Raw genomic sequence first — 22,503 nt, 5'->3', positions numbered from 1 at the left:
AGCACAGTGGTTTTCCCTTGCGTTATATGGCAGGTGTTTTGCTGTGGCATTATGGATATGGGAACTTGGGAAGTGGGAAGCACAGCAGCACATCGTCATATACAACACACACACACACACACACACCATTTTATATCAGCCCATCTCTCTTACACGCCCGACCACATCTAGCTTTCTCACACCTTGACATGAGCCAAGTCCTCTCTCAATCCAGTGTGTGTGTGTGTGTGTGTATATGTGCGTGTGTGCATTTGTATGTGCATGTGTGTGTGTGTGCCTCATGGTTAGAGCATGTTAGTCTGCCATATGTTGCCTTGTCATTATGCTCTGTGACTCACCCACCAGCCCCAACGCAAAAGGGGGGGTAATAACACACACATTACTTGTGTGACTTTTAATTTGGGAACAATTTACATCCACATACACTGAGTTTACACAACATTAGGAACACCTTCCTAATATTGAGTTGCACCCCCTTTTGCCCTCAGAACATCCTCAATTCGTCGGGGCATGGACTCTACAAGGTGTTGAAAGCGTTCCACAGGGATGCATGTTGACTCCAATGCTTCCCACAGTTATGTCAAGTTGGCTGGTAGTGGACCATTCTTGATACACATGGGAAACTGTTGAGCGTGAAAAAGCCAGCAGCGTTGCAGTTCTTGACACACTCAAACCAGTGTGCCTGGCACCTACTACCATACCCCATTCAAAGGCACTTAAATATTTTGTCTTGCCCATTCACCCTCTAAATGGCACACATACACAATCCATGTCTTAATTGTCCCAAGGCTTAAAAATCCTTCTTTAACCTGTCTCCTCCCCTTCATCTACACGGATTTAATTGGATTTAACAGGTGACATCAATAAGGGATCATAGCAATCCACAGTATTTCCATGGTAAACATAGCCTAAAGGCTAGCTCAGCTAGTAGAGTATGGTGCTTGTAATGCCAGGATAGTGGGTTTGATTCCCGTTACCACCCATATGTAAAAATGTGTGCACGCATGACTGAGTTGCTTTAGATAAAAGCGTCTGCTAAATGGCAAAAAGTTGGTAAAAGTTTAAGTGCATAGCAATGGCACAATACAACGACTAAACTCATTAGACAAACATTTCCTCAGCCTATCATGCAGATGCAAACAGTCACCGTGCACAATGAAGAAGTCACCACACATATAATGAGGTTGCCATGCACAATGATGAAGTAATAAGACTGATATTAATGAGGTCACGGCACACAGTGATGACTTTGTTATGGCTTCCTCCAACACAGCGATGGGGTCACAACCTTTCTGATGGATACTGAGGAGGAGAGGGCTCGATTAAAAAATTGTCTTTGGTTTGAGATCCAATCCAACCACTGATCACTTTCAGTCGCTCTCTTAAGGGAGCTGATATACAAACACTTAGAAAAGGTTTTCCTGATAACATAACATATAACAGCGATCATCTTAGTTGCAGACGTTCTCCCTCTTCTTCCCTCTCTACTATCCTTTTCTCTCCAATCCACGCCGCCCGGAGTGTAAAGAGCATCATCCAAACATCTCATCAACTGATCCCTTATTGGCCCTAGTTGTCTCCCCTGTGTGCATCAACAGCTGCTCTCAAGCACCAGCCTTCACTCCCATAATCAGCCCTTTGCCTTGCTCTTCCAGCCTGTATTACACATACAGGCAGGAAGACAGGCACACATGCTCTCCCGATCTGGAAAACCTCACCATCAAATGCCAACCCAATTAACTCCCAAGAGAACTTTCATCGATTGTTGTCATGGCTGTTTATTATTCCCCCTCAAGCTCTTATTCTCCATGGACTTTACAGTGTCCCAAAACCTTTTGGAGTTAGTGCTACAGGATGCACATTTCTGTTTGAAAAAGCTAGCCTTTGCTTTCCTAACTGATTGTGTATATTGGTTAATGACTTCCCTGAAAAGTTGCATATCGCGGGGCTGTTCGATCCTAATGCAGTACGCCACAGGATTTTTTGTGCTGGTCAAGGGCAGTCAAGTCTGGGGTGAACTAGGGGCTACATCTGTTCTTAATTTTTGGAATGGGGCATGCTTATTTAAGATTGAGAGGAAAGCACTTTTGAAGAACATCCAGGCATCCTCTACTGACGGAATGAGGTCAATTAGAAAGGCCTGCTCGCTGAAGTGTTTTAGGGAGCGTTTGACAGTGATGAGGAGGGGTCATTTGACCGCGGACCCATTACGGATGCAGGCAATGAGGCAGTGATCGCTGAGATCCTGGTTGAAGACAGGTGTATTTAGAGGGTAAATTAGTCAGGATGATATCTATGAGGGTGCCCATGTTTACGGATTTAGGGTTGTACCTTGTAGGTTCCTTGATAATTTGTGTGAGATTGAGGGCATCTAGTTTAGATTGTAGGACGGCCGGGGTGTTAAGCATATCCCAGTTTAGGTCACCAAGCAGTACGAACTCTGAGGATAGATGGGGGGCAAGCAATTCACATATGGTGTCCAGGGCAAAACTTGGGGCTGAGGGGGGTCTGTAGCAAGCAGCAACAGTGAGAGACTTATTTCTGGAAAGGTGGATTTTTAGAAGTAGAAGCTCAAACTGTTTGGGCACAGACCTGGATAGTATGATAGAGCTCTGCAGGCTATCTCTACAGTAGATTGTAACTCCACCCCCTTTGGCAGTTCTATCTAGACGGAAAATATTATAGTTCGGGATGGAATTTCTGAATTTTTGGTGGCCTTCCTAAGCCAAGATTCAGACACTGCTAGAACATCTGGGTTGGCAGAGTGTGCTAACGCAGTGAATAACTCAAACTTGGGGAGGAGGCTTCTGATGTTAACATGCAAGAAACAAAGGCTTTTACGGTTACAGAAGTCAACAAATGATAGCGCCTGGGGGGTAGGAGTGATACTGGGGGCTACAGGGCCTGGGTTAACCGCTACATCACCAGAGGAACAGAGGAGGAATAGAATAAGGATACGGCTAAAGGCTTTAAGAACTGGTCTTCTAGTGCGTTGGGTACAGAGAATAAAAGGGGCAGATTTCCGGGCGTTGTAGAATAGATTCAGGGCATTATGTACAGACAAGGATATGGAAGGATATGAGTACAGTGGAGGTACACCTAATCATTGGGTAACTATGAAAGAGATAACATCACTGGAGGTACCGATTGAGCCGGTCTCCGCGTGTATGGAGGTTGGGACAAAGGAGCTCTCTGAGGCTGGTTGAGCGGAACTTGGGGCTCTACAGTGAAATTGTATAATAAGAACTAACCTGTTGATTGCGCGTGCTAGCGGGCCGGGGCTAGCAGATGGATCTTCGTGGTCGTCGCAACGGGAAGCCTGTTGAAACCACATCAGACGATTATGTCAGCAGACCAGTCGTGATGGATCGGCGGGGCTCCGTGTCGACACTAGGAGGTCCCGTCCGGTTGACAGAGAGGTAGATAGCCGGGAGATGGGCCTGGCTCGAGGCTAGCTCAAGGCTAACTGGTACGTCGGGACAGTGGTGATTAGCCAACAACAGCCATTCGGTTGCAGCTAGCTAGTTGCGATGGTCCGGTGTTAAGGTCCAGTGATTCAGTGATTCCGGCAGAAAATCCGACATGCTCTGGGTCGATAGCACGCTGTGCAGACTGGCCGATAATTGTCCAGGCTAGAGCTGGCTGGTAGGTAGTGCAGGCCACGGACAGTGGTGAAGACCGCTAACGGTGGCTAATAGCAAGTAGCTAGTTAGCTGGCTAGCTGGCTAGTTTCAGCCGTAGGTTCTTGATTAAAATAAAGTAATAATAGAATCCGTTCCACATTGTGTGAGGTGGTTTGCAGGAAAGTATATTTTGTTAAAGGATGGAAAGTGAGATAGATAAATATATACGAAAAAAAGACAAAAAACTAAAAACTGGCTATTTACACGAGGACACAACAGAATACACGACCGCACTACTACGCCATCTTGAATTCATGAACCTACAACCTCAGATGGCTGAAGAAATCCGACATGGCCCCAACGACCCTCACAAACCTCTACAGATGCACCATTCTTTCAGGCTGCATCACAGCCTGGTACGGCAACTTCACCGCCCTCAACCGCATGGCTCTCCAGAGGGTGGTGTAGTCAGCCCAACGCATCACCGAGGGCATGCTGCCTGCCCTCCAGGACATTTACAGCACTCGGTCTCAAAGAAAGGCCAAGAAGATCATCAAGTACCTCAGCCAACCAACCAAGCTATGGTCTGTTCACTCTGCTACCATGTAGCAGACAGAGATGATACAGGTGCATAAAAGCCGGGACTGAGAGACTGAAAAACAGTTTCTATCTCCAGGCCATCAGACTGTTGAACAGCCATCACTAGCCGGCTACCTACCCGGTACTCTGACCTGCACCTTGAGACTAATGCCCCATCTCTATAGAGTCGTTGAACGCTGGTCACCTCATATTCTGTTAACCGGTGCCCCCGCACATTGACTCTGTACCGGTACCCCCTGTATATAGCCTCCCTACTGTTATTATATTTTTCTGCTGCTCTTTAATTATTTGTTATTTATATTTTTTACTTATTTATTTTTTACTTAACCCTTTTTTTCATGAAACTGCATTGTTGGTTAAGGGCTTGTAAGTAAGCACTTCACTATAAGGTCTACAACTGTTGTATTCTGTGCATGTGGCAAATAAAATGTGACATGATTTGATATACGGTTGTTTACTCACTGTGTATGATAAACCTGTATTCTCGACATAGCTCATCCTAATATACAGTGGGGGAAAAAAGTATTTAGTCAGCCACCAATTGTGCAAGTTCTCCCACTTAAAAAGATGAGAGAGGCCTGTCATTTTCATCATAGGTACACAGACAAAATGAGGAAAAAAAATCCAGAAAATCACATTGTAGGATTTTTTATGAATTTATTTGCAAATTATGGTGGAAAATAAGTATTTGGTCACCTACAAACAAGCAAGATTTCTGGCTCTCACAGACCTGTAACTTCTTCTTTAAGAGGCTCCTCTGTACTCCACTCGTTACCTGTATTAATGGCACCTGTTTGAACTTGTTATCAGTATAAAAGACACCTGTCCACAACCTCAAACAGTCACACTCCAAACTCCACTATGGCCAAGACCAAAGAGCTGTCAAAGGACACCAGAAACAAAATTGTAGACCTGCACCAGGCTGGGAAGACTGAATATGCAATAGGTAAGCAGCTTGGTTTGAAGAAATCAACTGTGGGAGCAATTATTAGGAAATGGAAGACATACAAGACCACTGATAATCTCCCTCGATCTGGGGCTCCATGCAAGATCTCACCCCGTGGGGTCAAAATGATCACAAGAACGGTGAGCAAAAATCCCAGAACCACACGGGGGGACCTAGTGAATGACCTGCAGAGAGCTGGGACCAAAGTAACAAAGCCTACCATCAGTAACACACTACGCCGCCAGGGACTCAAATCCTGCAGTGCCAGACGTGTCCCCCTGCTTAAGCCAGTACATGTCCAGGCCCGTCTGACGTTTGCTAGAGTGCATTTGGATGATCCAGAAGAGGATTGGGAGAATGTAATATGGTCAGATGAAACCAAAATAGAACTTTTGGTAAAACTCAACTCGGTCGTGTTTGGAGGACAAAGAATGCTGAGTTGCATCCAAAGAACACCATACCTACTGTGAAGCATGGGGGTGGAAACATCATGCTTTGGGGCTGTTTTTCTGCAAAGGGACCAGGACGACTGATCCGTGTAAAGGAAAGAATGAATGGGGCCATGTATTGTGAGAATTTGAGTGAAAACCTCCTTCCATCAGCAAGGGCATTGAAGATGAAACGTGGCTGGGTCTTTCACCATGACAATGATCCCAAACACACATCCCCCGGGCAACGAAGGAGTGGCTTCGTAAGAAGCATTTCAAGGTCCTGGAGTGGCCTAGCCAGTCTCCAGATCTCAACCCTATAGAAAATCTTTGGAGGGAGTTGAAAGTCCGTGTTGCCCAGCGACAGCCCCAAAACATCACTGCTCTAGAGGAGATCTGCATGGAGGAATAGGCCAAAATACCAGCAACAGTGTGTGAAAACCTTGTGAAGACTTACAGAAAATGTTTGACCTGTGTCATTGCCAACAAAGGGTATATAACAAAGTATTGAGAAACTTTTGTTTGACCAAATACTTATTTTCCACCATAATTTGCAAATAAATTCATTAAAAATCCTACAATGTGATTTTCTGGATTTTTTTCTTCTCCTTTTGTCTGTCATAGTTGACGTGTACCTATGATGAAAATTACAGGCCTCTCTCATCTTTTTAAGTGGGAGAACTTGCACAATTGGTGGCTGACTAAATACTTTTTCCCCCACTGTAGCTACTACTGTACGTGCCATTTTCTTTCCAAATTATATACTGTCTATACACACCACTTATTTTTATTCTAGATTCGGACACATGCTCACTCTAATTTTTACTCTCTATTCTGGATTGTTACTTGTGCTCGTTCTGTAATTTATAGATTTTTTAATTATTTGTGTATTTGTATTGTATTTGCAAGACATTCTACTGCACTGTTGAAGCTAGTAACACACGCATTTCGCTACACCGGCTATAACATTTGCAAATCTGTGCATGCGACCAATTTGATTTGATTTGACACACACACACACCCCTTTGACTGCATCATCGCTCCAACATCCTCATCAACAGCAACATCAAAACTGTTTATTCAGCCCGCCACGGCCCTTTTCACCCCTACCTTTCTTCCTTTAAAGATCCCATCTGAGAGACAGAGATGAAGGGGCGCTCTTTATACAAACTATTCTAAGCCGGAAGAGGAGTCAGACAGAGATATAAAGCGAGTGGCGATTGGAACTAACCTCGGCCGGTAATACATACACACACACACACCACGTGCACAAACACACAAACGCATACGTGCATACTCACAGTCTTGCCTGTGCATACTCACACACACACATACACACAGAGAGACACAGACACACACAGAGGTATTGTATGACGAGGTTCACAAGATGCCGTGCAAGGGATTATGGGTAAGTAGCTAGCCACATGGCCCTCTTCTTAATGATAGGAAAGAGGGCCTAGCTTTGATGCCACACTCAATCTCCAGCAGGGCCAGATCCTTCTCACCCCATCTACACACACACTCAGAAACACAGATAGGAGACAGGGATGGAGAGATGGAGAAAATGAAAGGAGGAAGAGAGGGGGAGAAAGGAATAGAGAGGGAGAGGGTTAAAAGGTGGAGAGAATGATAGGAAGAGGGGGATATACACTAAGAGAGAGAGAGAGAGATTCAGTGAGAGATAGAGAGAGAAAGATATGAAAGAGGAGGGAGAGAGTAATTCAGCTGGGTGCTCCTTAATCTCCCTTCATGTGTACTCAGTTATCAAGGACATGTCATGATGACAGGTCAAGTCATGTCAAAAATGACTATAATATATAATATAATAAAAGTAACAAGTGGGCATCAGAGCGCAGTGACACAATGCATGCTGGGAGGCATGAGGGTGAATTGGAATTATCCTCTGGTTCAGGGCCTACATTGTGTGTGAGCATGCATGCGTGTGTGTTTCTAAACTGAAAAGAGGGGGGCTTGGGTGTCGAATGGATTTACAGTGCTACCAGACTGAAACATCTGTCGAACATGCTCAACAGTGACGACGCAACAGTTATGGTACAGACACACCGAGAAATCTGACTGCCGATAGGTACTTAGCACAGTAGGAGGACGTTCCTTCTCTTGCTAGAACAAAATACTTCCCTGCTGTGTACTGACCTGGTACAGACGAACCTGCCATCTCTACATGTAGAATTGCAATGCTCGTCATTGGTTGAGAACTTGGCTTTTAGACAATCAGAGAGCACAAACATCCACGTGTGGGAGCCGACAGAAGTGACATACATATTTTACATCCACCTAAGGAGTTTTGAGCTTGAAGAAGGATATTTTTGTTAGGTTCACTAGCTAGCTAGCTAGCTAACGTTAGCTTGCTAACTGAGTCAGGCAGTCACACACACTTCATATGAAATGAATAGGGTGGTAAGTGCAGCACAATGCACACAACACTAAATGCTTTACCAAGCTAACTATCTAGCAAGATGATGAAGAAATAATTGTATTCAATCTCCATTATCCCATAATGCCAGTGCCAGTTTGCTTGCTGGCTAATGTTAGCTTGACGGGTTAGCATTGCCATTTAGCAAAACATAGCTAGCTAGCTACTCCACAAATTCTTGAACGCTAACAGGCAGCTGCTTCATTGAAAAACGAATCCATTGTGATAATGTTGCTAGCTACGCTGGTTATCTAGTTGCGGCCATATGGTTAGTATCAACAAGGGATACTACAAATTCTAGCTAGCTAGCAACAACAGTGCATTTTGCTAGTTAGCTTGCATTAGCTACAGTATGCACAAGCTACTGCCATCTTGTGGCCTGGAGTTTTTAAACGAAGCAAATTGGAGGTAAAACTGTTCTATGGGAACAACAAAAAGTTAAGCACCTATCTGCAGTCAGATTTCTCGGTGTGTCTGACATTTAGGGAGCTAGCTGGAAACTCCCTCCTTCTGGACTTACAGAGGATTGTAGAGTAGTGTGTACACTTATTACTATGAAATTATTAAAACGGGGAACCAGTCCAGTATTGGACAAACATTTTATTCTAAGAAGACCTGCCTTATGAGTTATTTGAGCACTAACTCTATAAGACTAATATTAGAGTGAAAGAAAACACCTCAAGATATCTGAATATTAGGAGTGTTATACTCAGTCTGTGGGCAGAGTCTTTGATCCTTGGCTCTGGTTAGGCCTCATGGAGGAGAACAAAGTACTGTTTGTCCTTTGTTGTTGCTCTGTTCCTCTCCTCTGAGTTGGGTGGTTCCTTGGGCTGCTCCTTTGGGTTGTGTCCCTTGTTGCTTTCTCTGTTTTCTCTTCCTTGAGTTCTGGAGGCTGTGCTCGGATTGTCTTCCCCTTCTTTCCTTGAAGAAAGTTAGCTTAAGTATACCGTTCAGGCTACACTAGCTCTTTAAAGTCTTACGTCTTCTTCTGAGACTGTTTAGTGGACTATTCCGTCCCAATTTCTGTATTGGACTACAGGCACTAGTCCCTAAAAGGTACTCCATCCCTGAGTACTTATTCCCTAAAAAGGTACTAACTTCCCTAACTTATCAGTTAACAGTTTTGCCATTAAATATCAGCCCCTCATATCACGCTTGGGCAGCCTCAGATATACAGTGCCTTCAGAAAGTATTCAAACCCCTTGACTTTTTCAACATTTTGTTATGTTACAGCCTTATTCTAAAATGGATTAAATAAAAACAATTCCTCAGCAATCTACACACAATACCCCATAATGACAAATCGAAAAAATATTTTTTAGAAATGTTTGCAAATGTATTAAAAATAAAAAACAGAAATACCTTATTTACATAAGTATTCAGACCCTTTGCTATGAGACTCGGAATTGAGCTCAGGTCTATCCTGTTTCCATTGATCATCCTTGAGATGTTTCTACAACTTGATTGGAGTCCACCTGTGGTAAATTCAATTGATTGGACGTGATTTGGAAAGGCACACACCTGTCTATATAAGGTCCCACAGTTGACAGTGCATGTCAGAGCAAAAATCAAGCCATGATGTCGAAGGAATTGTCCGTAGAGCTCTGAGACAGGATTGTTTTGAGGCACAGATCTGGGGAAGGGTACCAAAAAATGTATGCAGCATTGAAGGTCCCCAAGAACACAGTGGCCTCCGTCATTGTTAAATTGAAGAAGTTTGGAACCACCAAGACTCTTCCTAGAGCTGACTGAGCAATCGGGGGAGAAGGGCCTTGGTCAGGGAGGTGACCAAGAACCTGATGGTCACTCCGACAAAGCTATAGAGTTCCTCTGTGGAGATGGGAGAACCTTCCAGAAGGACAACCATCTCATCAGCACTCCTCCAATCAGGCCTTTATGGTAGAGTGGCCAGACGGAAGCCACTCCTCAGGAAAAGGCACAAGACATCCTGCTCCGAGTTTGCCAAAAGGCACCTAAAGACTCTCAGACCATGAGAAACAAGATTCTCTGGTCTGATGAAACCAGAGTCTAAAAACCTGTTTTTGCTTTGTCATAATGGGGTATTGTGTGTAGATTGATGAGGGGGAAAACAATTTAATCAATTTTAGAATAAGGCTGTAAAGTAAGAAAATGTGGAAAAAGTAAATGGGTCTGAATACTTTCCGAAGGCACTGTAGGTGCACGTTAGTAGCACTGATATTCTCGGCCACGTACATAGGCTTACAGTAGGCCTACGTGGACTCCAGATTGCAAAGCAATCGGCTAGGTATTGCTGTTTCATCTGTTATGGGCAGCCTAGCTGTTTGGAGAATAAGGTGCTTTCTGTAGTGTCAATGCATGCAAAGACCTTTGAAATGTTTGAATCCTTTTTTAATGTAATGTGAGTTGTGGATTCAAATAAAGTATTTAAAATGTGTGCGTGTGCGTGCGTGCGCGCATATGTGTTTGTGTGTGTGTGAAATCTAGAGAGTGAAAAGTTGGTATCTTTCACTCACCGCTCCCAATAAACTGTGTTAAAGCAATGCTTTCCATTTTTGTTGACTTTGGCCTAAAGCAACATTGAGTTTCTCAGTACAGTGCTCAAACCGCTCTGAGTGTCTGAGTACATCAGAGTCCTTTGCTCAAGAGTTGAAACAGTGCTGAACCAAGAGAAAGAGAAGAGAGAGAAATATGTAAAATATGTGAAAAATATAAATACAAATCCACAAACTGTTAACAAATTCCAAGCATACAAAACATAATGAAACATCTCCGCTCTGTCTGTCTGTAAGTTGTTGTGGTGTTGAGGGCAAGGTGATTACAGACTGGGGGATGGGAAGAGAGAAGAGGAGAGGGTTAGGAGTTCTGCTAATTCACAAGTCGCTGTGGAATCGTGATGACAGCTCAGCATAATCAAATGAACCAGCCCCACTGGTAGTCTGAGTGAACACACTCCACAATACCACGGTAGAGACAGGAAGCCACCTCACTGTCACATACTGTATCTATATCAGGCGTGATCGGAAGACTGACTAAACATTGCTTAGTGTTTAGTGGAGGGAGAAAGAGAGAGAGAGAGGTGGGGTTAGAAGAAAAGCAGTAAAGAGCTGGTGGAAGAATAGAGAAAAATTGTTTAATTAATCATTTTTGTGTGTGTTTTTGTGTGTTGCATTGCATTGAAAAGACAGTGCTGGTTGTGTATTGGGAGCAGTTATCATCCTCTACTCTCAGTGGAGCCCTTTTTTGCAAGCTCCTGAATTCTGTCTTCATTAACTTTGACACCCTCTTTCTACCCTTCTCCTTTTTCTCCCCTTCTCAATATTTATCTGCCTTTCTCCCCTCCCGCTCTCCCCTCTCTCTCTTTCTCTTCTCTCGCCACCACATTCCCTGTCTCCCTCCCTTTGCCTTTCTCTTTCATCCTTCTCCCTTTCTCCCTTTCTCCCTCACTCTCTTTTTTTTCTCTCTATTTCTATCCTTCTTCCTCTGTTTCTGTTCCAGCCTATTCACTTCTCTGTTCATAAGACCATCTAACAGTCTGCTGGCTGAATCCTCCATTATTTACAAAGTTTATCTGCTGAACAAAATGATTTTTTTCGTACTGACTGACTGTAACCCATTTACACCACCCACACAGAAAGATAGAAAGACAGGCTGCCCTGTTATTTGCGCAGGCTCAATTACAGATCAACAGAAGCAGCAAAGAGGTAGATACAGTGTCACAATCCCATCAAGTTCATTCTAAAAATGTCTCCATACTGCACTCTCTACTTCCACTATCTGGCTGCCACTCTATAAGAACCCACAGTTCAGTTCCAGGGTTCTACTTGGCAATAGCCATAATCAGTTACCATGGACAGCTCCAGGCCTGCCAACACTTATATTCCACAGAAAATGTGTGGGCTTGCTTCAGTTGAAAGGTTGGATGGATAAATGAGTTGGTTGGATAGATAGATAAATCAGCGATAGTTGGATGGATGGATAGATGGATAGATGAATAAACAAAGGAAGGATAGATAAATCTAGAGAAGCTTATTGAAACCCATGTTATTTTATGCAAATGAATGCAAATCTAAACTATCACAAGACTCTCAACAGTAAGCACACAAACTACATCAGAAGCAAGGGAACCAAGGTATGGTCGGGGAGAGTACCTTTTGTTAAATAGAATAGCTGTAGTGTTGTTATGGCATGACCTAGTGTGCTGTAATTCTCACCGTCATTTTTGGATGATCAAAAAATAAAAAATAAAAATACCTGCACTTGTCTTTTCCTACTCGCACTCACTTTGCTGAAAAGTACTTTATTGAAGTACAAATGTGCTTGCTATGACTGTGATATGTAGTTGTCTTACCTAGATATCTTAAGATGAATGCACTAATTGTAAGTTGCTCTGGATAAGAGTGTCTGCTAAATGACTGGTTCGCAAAGTGCTGGCCCGACTGTTGGAACATGACCTTTATGCCAAGGCAGAAAAGTGTCTGTTTTCCCAACAGTCCGTCTCCTTCCTCAGATACCGCATTACCACCTCAGGTGTGGAGATGGAGGGAGATCGCATTTCAGCCGTGCGTAATTGGCCGACTCCAACCACGGTCAAGGAGGTGCAGCACTTTATTGGCTTTGCCAACTACTATCGGAGGTTTATCCGGGGCTTTGGCAAGGTCGCAGCTAACCTGAGGGTTCTGTTCACCTCAGCCCCGGTACTGGCCCATCCCGATCCATCACTACCGTTCGTAGTGGAGGTGGATGCGTCCTAGGTAGGGATAGGTGCTGTCCTATCTCAACGTTTGGGCATGCCACCCAAGCTCCGCCCCTGTGCCTTCTTCTCCAAGAAGCTCAGCCCGGCGGAGCAGAACTACGACGTTGGTGATCGGGAGCTGTTGGCTGTTGTCCGAACCTTGACCGTGTGGAGGCACAGACTCGAGGTGGCGAAACACCCTTTCCTCGTCTGGACGAACCACCGTAACCTGGAGTACATCCGGGCAGCGAGGACGCTGAACCCTCGCCAGGCCAGGTGGGCCCTATTCTTCACCCGGTTTGATTTTACTCTGTCTTACATCCCGGGTACGAAGAACGTGAAGGCAGACTCACCTGTCACGGCTGTACGACACAGAGGAGAGGCCCATAGACAACACCCCCATACTCCCGGCCTCCTGCATTGTGGCGCTGGTAGTGTGGGAAATGGACACGGACATAGAGTGGGCGTTATGCATAGAGCCATCTCCACCTCAGTGTTCAGCTGGGGTGCAGTACGTGCCATCTCTTGTCCGTGACCGTCTGATCTATTGGGCACACACGCCCCCCTCCTCTGGTCACCCAGGTATCGGTCGTACAGTGCGCTGCCTGACCGGAAAGTACTGGTGGCCTGCCTTGGCTAAGGACGTGAGGGTGTATGTCTCTTCCTGCTCGGTGTGCGCTCAGAGTAAGGCAGCTAGGCACCTCCCAACAGGTAAGTTACAGCCCTTACCAGTTCCACAACGGCCATGGTCCCACTTGTGTATTGACTTCCTTACTGATCTTCCCCTCTCTCAAGGTAACATCACCATCCTGGTCGTTGTGGACAGCTTTTCCAAAGCCTTCCGCCTTCTTACTCTGCCCGGTCTCCCCACGGCCCTGCAGACTGCAGAGGCCCTGTTTACACACGTCTTCCGGCACTACGGGGTGCCAGAGGACATAGTGTCTGACCGGGGTCCCCAGTTCACATCCAGGGTCTGGAAGGCGTTCATAGAACGTCTGGGGGTCTTGGTCAGCCTGACCTCTGGTTTTCACCCCAAGTCTAATGGGCAGGTGGAATGGGTGAATCAGGATGTGGGTAGGTTCCTGCTGTCCTACTGCCAGGACCGGCCGGGGTAGTGGTCGGTGTTCTTGCCATGGGCCGAATATGCCCAGAACTCTCTCCGCCACTCCTCCACTAACCTAACGCCATTTCAATGTGTTTTAGGTTATCAGCCGGTTCTGGCACTGTGGCATCAGAGCCAGACCGAGGCTGCTGCGGTGGATGACTGGTTTCGGCGCGCAGAGGAGACGTGGAACGCTGCTCACGTCCACCTCCAACGCGCCGTGTGTCGCCAGAAGGCCAACGCTGACCGCCACCGCAGTGAGGTCCCGGTCTTTGTACCAGGTGATCGGGTCTGGCTCTCGACCCGGAATCTGCCCCTCCGCCTGCCCTGCCGCAAGCTGGGCCCGCGGTTTGTGGGGCCGTTCAAAGTCCTGAGGAGAATAAACGAGGTTACTTACAGGTTACTACTCCCTCCTGATTACCGCATTAACCCCTTGTTCCATGTCTCTCCTCAGGCCGGTGGTGGCTGGTCCGCTCCAGGAGTCTGAGGTGCAGGAGGTCCCTCCGCCCCCTCTGGACATTGAGGGGGCCCCGGCGTACTCTGTCCGTTCCATCCTGGATTCGAGGCGTCGGGTGGGGGGCCTTCAGTACCTCGTGGAGTGGGAGCGGTACAGTCCGGAGGAGCGGTGCTGGGTTCCGGTGAGGGATATCCTCGATCCCTCCCTGTTGCAGGATTTCCACCATCGCCATTCGGCTCGCCCTGCTCCGCATCCTCCTGGCCATCCCCGAGGATGGTGTTGGCGGGCTGCTGGAGCTGCGCATCAAGTGGGGGGTACTGTCACGACTTCCTCCGAAGCTGCCACCTCTCCTTGTTCGGGCAGGCTTCGGCGTTCGTCGTCACCAGCCTTCTAGCCACTGCCGCTCCGCATCTCATCATTCCATTTGTTTTGTCTTGTTTATAACACACACCTGGTTCATATCCCCTCATCAGTACCTGTATAAAATGTTCCCTCTGCCCCCTTGTCTTTGTGTGTGATTGTTTATTGTGGAGGATAGTGAAGCTCGGTGGAGCTCCGTGTATTTTGTATCGACGGGATATTTCCCCATGTGCCGTGTATTTTCCAGTGCGCCTGTTTTGCGCACTGGAGTGTTTTGACGCATTTCTGCGTTACTCTGTAATTGCGGAATAAAGCCTGTTATTCTGTGATTTACCCTCCTGCGCCTGACTCCTTCTACATCACCTTATCACACACTCTTTAAACCCCCTATGCTCCTTTGAGACCCCTCTTTCACTGAGTTATCTTCTTCTAGCCATGGTAGCCAAAATAATGGGCAACTGGGCTTTTTTATACATGACCCTTAAGCATGAGTGGATTTACATTGCGCTGTTCCGTCCATTTTACCTTATTTTAGCGCCCCCCAAAATGTAATACTTTCAGGTCAACTGTAATATGAATACTAATGTAAGAACAATTTCTCCCCTTTCCAGCAAAATCAATGACGAGACCTTCATGCTGCCCATCTCTGCATGATTGAAGAAAGCAATGGAGCTCCGCCGGGTCTTTTTAAAAATGGCGGGTGTGGAAGCGAAAGCTACTGCGTCATAGTGAAAGGGGGAGATACAGTGGGGGAAAAAAAGTATTTAGTCAGCCACCAATTGTGCAAGTTCTCCCACTTAAAAAGATGAGAGAGGCCTGTAATTTTCATCATAGGTACACGTCAACTATGACAGACAAATTGAGGAAAAAGAATCCAGAAAATCACATTGTAGGAATTTTTTATGAATTTATTTGCAAATTATGGTGGAAAATAAGTATTTGGTCAATAACAAAAGTTTCTCAATACTTTGTTATATACCCTTTGTTGGCAATGACACAGGTCAAATGTTTTCTGTAAGTCTTCACAAGGTTTTCACACACTGTTGCTGGTATTTTGGCCCATTCCTCCATGCAGATCTCCTCTAGAGCAGTGATGTTTTGGGGCTGTCGCTGGGCAACACGGACTTTCAACTCCCTCCAAAGATTTTCTATGGGGTTGAGATCTGGAGACTGGCTAGGCCACTCCAGGACCTTGAAATGCTTCTTACGAAGCCACTCCTTCGTTGCCCGGGCGGTGTGTTTGGGATCATTGTCATGCTGAAAGAACCAGCCACGTTTCATCTTCAATACCCTTGCTGATGGAAGGAGGTTTTCACTCAAAATCTCACGATACATGGCCCCATTCATTCTTTCCTTTACACGGATCAGTCGTCCTGGTCCCTTTGCAGAAAAACTGCCCCAAAGCATGATGTTTCCACCCCCATGCTTCACAGTAGGTATGGTGTTCTTTGGATGCAACTCAGCATTCTTTGTCCTCCAAACACGACGAGTTGAGTTTTTACCAAAAAGTTCTATTTTGATTTCATCTGACCATATGACATTCTCCCAATCCTCTTCTGGATCATCCAAATGCACTCTAGCAAACTTCAGACGGGCCTGGACATGTACTGGCTTAAGCAGGGGGACACGTCTTTCACTGCAGGATTTGAGTCCCTGGCTGCGTAGTGTGTTACTGACGGTAGGCTTTGTTACTTTGGTCCCAGCTCTCTGCAGGTCATTCACTACGTCCCACCGTGTGGTTCTGGGATTTTTGCTCACCGTTCTTGTGATCATTTTGACCCCACGGGGTGAGATCTTGCGTGGAGCCCCAGATCGAGGGAGATTATCAGTGGTCTTGTATGTCTTCCATTTCCTAATAATTGCTCCCACAGTTGATTTCTTCAAACCAAGCTGCTTACCTATTGCAGATTCAGTCTTCCCAGCCTGGTGCAGGTCTACAATTTTGTTTCTGGTGTCCTTTGACAGCTCTTTGGTCTTGGCCATAGTGGAGTTTGGAGTGTGACTGTTTGAGGTTGTGGACAGGTGTCTTTTATACTGATAACAAGTTCAAACAGGTGCCATTAATACAGGTAACGAGTGGAGGACAGAGGAGCCTCTTAAAGAAGAAGTTACAGGTCTGTGAGAGCCAGAAATCTTGCTTGTTTGTAGGTGACCAAATGCTTATTTTCCACCATAATTTGCAAATAAATTCATAAAAAATCCTACAATGTGATTTTCTGGATTTTTTTTCCTCAATTTGTCTGTCATAGTTGACGTATACCTATGATGAAAATTACAGGCCTCTCTCATCTTTTTAAGTGGGAGAACTTGCACAATTGGTGGCTGACTAAATACTTTTTTTCCCCACTGTATGTTATGTGGGGAACCGGCTTTCTTCACCGTTTTTTTTTCAGGTCCGTTTTTTCAACTTTTCTCCAATACTATTGGTCCATTGCCATGTCAATCAACGCTGAATCGAAACTTAGTTCACACCCCGTATTTTGATGCCAACACAGTCGCTACAGTCCCATTAGTTTTCATTGCAGCCTCGTTTGAATGCCGCGGTTGCAAACATATGTACAGAACGGAGTTATCTACCGTTAATTAACTAATGAACCACACCTGTGTGGAAGCACCTGTTTTCAATATACTTTGTATCCCTCATTTACTCAAGTGTTTCCTTTATTTTGGCAGTTACCTGTATGCAATGGTGGAAAACGTACCCAATTGTCATACTAAAAGTAAAGATACTGTCATGATCGTCGTTAAGAGAGGAGGACCAAGGCGCAGCGTGATGAACGAACATGTTTATTTATCATTAGCGATAAACACGGACAGTAAACAAAAACAACAAACGACTCGTAACGTCCTAGGTAACATAGACCAACACGGAACAAGAACCCACAAACACAAAGGGAAAAACAGACAGTTTAAATATGGCTCCCAATCAGAGCCAACATAGAAATAAACCAACTAGAAAGAACACACCCTGGCTCAACATATAGAGTCCCAGAGCCAGGGTGTTACAGTACCCCCCCCTAAAGGCGCGGACTGCGACCGCGCCTCAACTAGAGCAAAACAGGGGAGGGCTGGGTGGGCATTCCTCCTCGGCGGCGGTTCTGGCTCCGGCCTTGCCCACCACCCTCCAATAAACCCCCCATAGCGCCCCTGGTCCGGTCTGGCCCCGCTGGCTGGAGCTGAACTGGACGTAGCAGGAGCGGTTAGCTTCAGCTCCGTAGTGGAGCAGTTGACCGGTACCTTACCAGGCACCGGTGACCCAGGCACGGGTTGTGCTGGACTGACGACGCGCACCCCTGGCTTGGTGCGTGGAGCCGGAACGGGCCGGACCGGGCTGACGACTCGCACCCCTGGCTTGGTGCGTGGAGTAGGAACAGGCCGGACCGGGCTGACGACTCGCACCCCTGGCTTGGTGCGTGGAGCAGGGACAGGCCGAACCGGGCTGGCGACGCACACCGTAGGCTTGGTGCGAGGAGCAGGGACAGGCCGGACCGGGCTGGCGACGCACACCGTAGGCTTGGTGCGAGGAGCAGGGACAGGCCGGACCGGGCTGGCGACTCACACCGTAGGCTTGGTGCGAGGAGCAGGGACAGGCCGGGCCGGGCTGTGGAGACGGATAGGAGACCTGGAGTGAAGAGCTGCCACAACCCGTCCTGGCTGAATGCCTACCCTCACACACTCTGTGTGAGGCATCAGCACAGGACGTACAGGGCTGTGTACCCGTACTGGCATAACAGCACGTGACACTGGCGCAGGATATCCGGGACCGAGGAGAGGCACTGGAGGCCACGAGCGCTGAGCCGGCACACTCCGTCCTGGCTGCATGCCCACCTTCGCACAACACGTGCGGGGTGCTCGCACAGGACATACAGGACTATGCCGGACCACTCGTGGCACAGAACGCCGCTCCGCATACCGTGGAACCTGCCCAGTCCCATGCTGCCATGCCTGAGTACGGGAAGTTGGTTCCGCTCTCCATCCAGGCTCCGCCAACCTGCCTTCTGGCCCCCCAAACCCGGTGGCCTCCTCTCCAAATCGCCCTGTGGCAGCCTCCTGCTGCCCAGCCGGCCATGCCGTGTGCCCCCCCCTAAAAATTTTTTGGGGTTGCCTCTCGTCCGTCCGACGATGACACTGCTGACGCCGCTGCTCCTCTCTCGCCAGGGCCTTAATCCTAGCCCATGGCCCTTTGCCCCGAGCATGTCCTCCCAGGACCACGATTTGCCCACCTGGGCCATCGCCAACCTCTCCATCTCCTTTCCCGGCGCTTCCTCCCATGTCCAGTCTGCCTGCTCCTGGACACGCTGCTTGGTCCTTGTAAGGTGGGTTCTTCTGTCACGATCGTCGTTAAGAGAGGAGGACCAAGGCGCAGCGTGATGAACGAACATGTTTATTTATCATTAGCGATAAACACGGACAGTAAACAAAAACAACAAACGACTCGTAACGTCCTAGGTAACATAGACCAACACGGAACAAGAACCCACAAACACAAAGGGAAAAACAGACAGTTTAAATATGGCTCCCAATCAGAGCCAACATAGAAATAAACCAACTAGAAAGAACACACCCTGGCTCAACATATAGAGTCCCAGAGCCAGGGTGTTACAGATACCTTCACAGAAAATGATTCAAGTAAAAGTGAAAGTCACCCAGTAAAGTACTACTTGAGTAAAAGTCTAAAAGTGTTTGGTTTTAGTATCAAAAGTAAAAGTAAAAAGTATACATCATTTGAAATTCTTTGTATTAAAGGGACATTGCAAAAAAAATTATACATCATATTCACCATCTCCAGCACCACCCCAACATCAATATATGTGAAAATGGCACGTTTCTATGTTTTGTAGTAAAAAAAGATAGAGGAAGATAAGTGTTTCTAATGAGATCATCAACCAATTAGTAGGCAATGCCTACTCATAATTTGTTAAAATCACACGATGCACACCGATTATATAGTTGTTAATACGTATCTTGAATCTTCCCTTGAAGCAAACCAGACGGCACAATGTTCTTGTTTTTTAAATTTACGGATAGCCAGGGGCACACTCCAACACACATCATTTACAAACGAAGCATTTGTGTTCAGTGAGTCTGCCAGATCAGAGGCAGTAGGGATGACCAAGGATGTTCTCTTGATAAGTGAGTGAATTGGACCATTTTCCTGTCCTGCTAAACATTCAACATTTAACAAGTATTTTGGGTGTCAGGGAAAATGTATGGAGTAAAAAGTACATTATTTTCTTTAGGAATGTAGTGGAGTAAAAGTAAAAGTAGTCAAAAATTAAAATAGTAAAGTACAGATACGACTTATGTAGATACGACTTATGTAGTACTTTAAAGTATTTTTACATCACTGACTGTGTGTATGCTGCTATTTTGGAGAGGTTGATATAGTAAAATAATTTTTTTTATCTCAATTAGACTAACCTGGTAAAATAAAGGTTTATATGAATAAAAATAAATCCAAAATGTCTGCCCCATATTGTATACCTACCCTAAGTATGGACCAACTAGCTCTCGTTATGTCAGTCAAACATATCAGCCTCTGCCCATGCAATGTTTTCTTTACTGTATGCTCTGTCTCCCCTCAACAGGAGACATGAGAGAGAGAGAGAGAGAGAGGGAGAGAGAGAGATAGCGTAAGAGACAGAGCTTGCAACTCAACAGCAACAACAGAGCCATAACTGTCATGGCCGCCCTTCACGATGGAAAGTGCTTGTGGCAGACTGGCAGTCTGTGTGTTGACGAGTTGGACTTGAGATGAGTTTCCTCATGATGCAGGAAGCTTGTCTATCCTGTCATTCTCATTATCATTATCTTCACATAACCACTACACTCCTCCTCCCTCTCTCTCTCCCTCCTTCCTTCTCTCCTATATGCAGTGCGCTCCTGACATGCTCTGGGTGTGTATTAATGAAAGAGATTTCTAAATTGGGTTATTGATTATGTGTCTGGCTGCCCATGAAGGACTGTGTACTTTTCTTTAGGAATCAGATCTGGGCTGGTGTGTTTGTGGTCTGGCTGTGTGGTATTTATCAACACCACTAAAGAACTCCTGTGAGTTCCTTTGTTTGTGTGTGTGTGTGGGTGTGTGTGAATGCGCTTCAACTGTGAGAACACTGTGTGAGAACCGTTGTCTGCAGATGGACAGTTTGGCCCTTCTCTCTGTGTTTGTGGGCACACGTGTATGTGTGTACAACCCATTCTCTCAGTCTAAACGTCAATATACTGAAATAAAAGCAAAAGTGTGTGTGTATGTGTGTGTGCAGTCGTCTAGGTGCTTGCTGGCATCCCACGGTAAATGGAATTTCTAACTCGCCGTGAGAACATTAAAGCAGACACATGATTGACCTGAAGCAGTGAGAGCACTGAAGTCTGGAACTCAGGTGGTCTAGATGGGTTGTGGTGTGGTACACACCCACAGGCTTTAAGTACTCTTTGGTTTTGTGTGAAGAATAAAGAATATTGGAGAAGAGATTGCAACAGATAAAAAAAAAAAACACTTGCTCTGACTCACACAATGCTATTTCGGTTGTTTTTTTCTCTCTTTTTCTCTCTCTACCTCCATCCATATTCTCCCTCTTTCACACTCTGCCTCCCTCTCTCTCATCCCACACTCACAGTGGGGAAAAACAGGCTTAGCTTTGCTCCAGCTGCTCCTGCTGGCTCTGGGCAAACATACATTCATGTCTTCTTACAGTGGGCTACCATTACATTAATGTCTCCTTACAGTGGACTAACGTTACATCAACATCTCTCTACAGTGGACTAACGTTACATCAACATCTCTCTACAGTGGGCTAACACAGAACCAACATGACATAAATGTCTCCGGCACAGAGCTAATGTTAGTTTTACAAATACTAATGTTAAGCTAAGACCTGTTGGAGGATTGAGGCGTTTGCCTTTCAGAGTTGCTCAGCGTCTTGCCATAGAGCCAGATGGTCCATGGAGTGAGGAGAGTGCTGCTACCATCTACCATGCTCTTCTACTGAAATAACCAAGGGCATCAGGTTAAAAGTGTTTTGCTGTTCACTGGCCTCAGTGGCCTTTTATGTACGTAACATGTTGCACTTGTCTCCTGTCTGGAGGGGATATGTTGACGCAAGGTGTGAAAACAGTTCAGAAGGCAAAAGAGCAGGTAGGGGATTGGACCGTGACTGCACATGCTCAGTCTGAGATATACATGTATAGGGAAGTTATGTAAGATATTCTTCGCAATAGAGGAGTAAAGATTGTTGTGTCATTGGTGTGTGTATGTGTGCGTGGGTTTCTGCATGTCTACATACGTGCATGCTTGTTTGTGTATCTGCGTGCTTGTGTGCCTCCGTGTGTGTTTCTCCGATTGACACTTAAGCACACACAGAGCACCAGCAGGCCTCCTCAGGCTTATGAAACAGTCCCCCCTCCGGCCCAGCTCTAACCCCCTTCACACCAGCCTGCCCTTTCACTGGATGCAAATGGATTTTCCCTCCAAGGGCTACTGACCTTTAGAGTAATATTCACGAGCGAGAGGGGGAGAGAGAGAGAGAGAGAGAGAGAGAGAGAGAGAGAGAGAGAGAGAGAGAGAGAGAGAGAGAGAGAGAGAGAGAGAGAGAGAGAGAGAGAGAGAGAGAGAGAGAGAGAGAGAGAGAGAGAGAGAGAGAGAGAGAGAGAGAGAGAGAGAGAGAGAGAGAGAGAGAGAGAGAGAGAGAGAGACCAGGCTGGACTTTAACACTGTGTCTCTCTGTCTGAGTAACCTCAATATAGAACAGAGCAAACCCACTGGGCCTCACCTGAGGTAACAGGTGAGACAGAGAAGAGATGTATCCTTTTGACAGGTGGATTAGGAGGGGAGGGGAGAGG

The sequence above is a fragment of the Coregonus clupeaformis genome, chromosome 5 (genome assembly GCF_020615455.1).
Source record: "Coregonus clupeaformis isolate EN_2021a chromosome 5, ASM2061545v1, whole genome shotgun sequence".
Taxonomy (NCBI): Eukaryota; Metazoa; Chordata; class Actinopteri; order Salmoniformes; family Salmonidae; genus Coregonus; species Coregonus clupeaformis.
Note: the sequence above shows the minus strand (reverse complement) of the source record.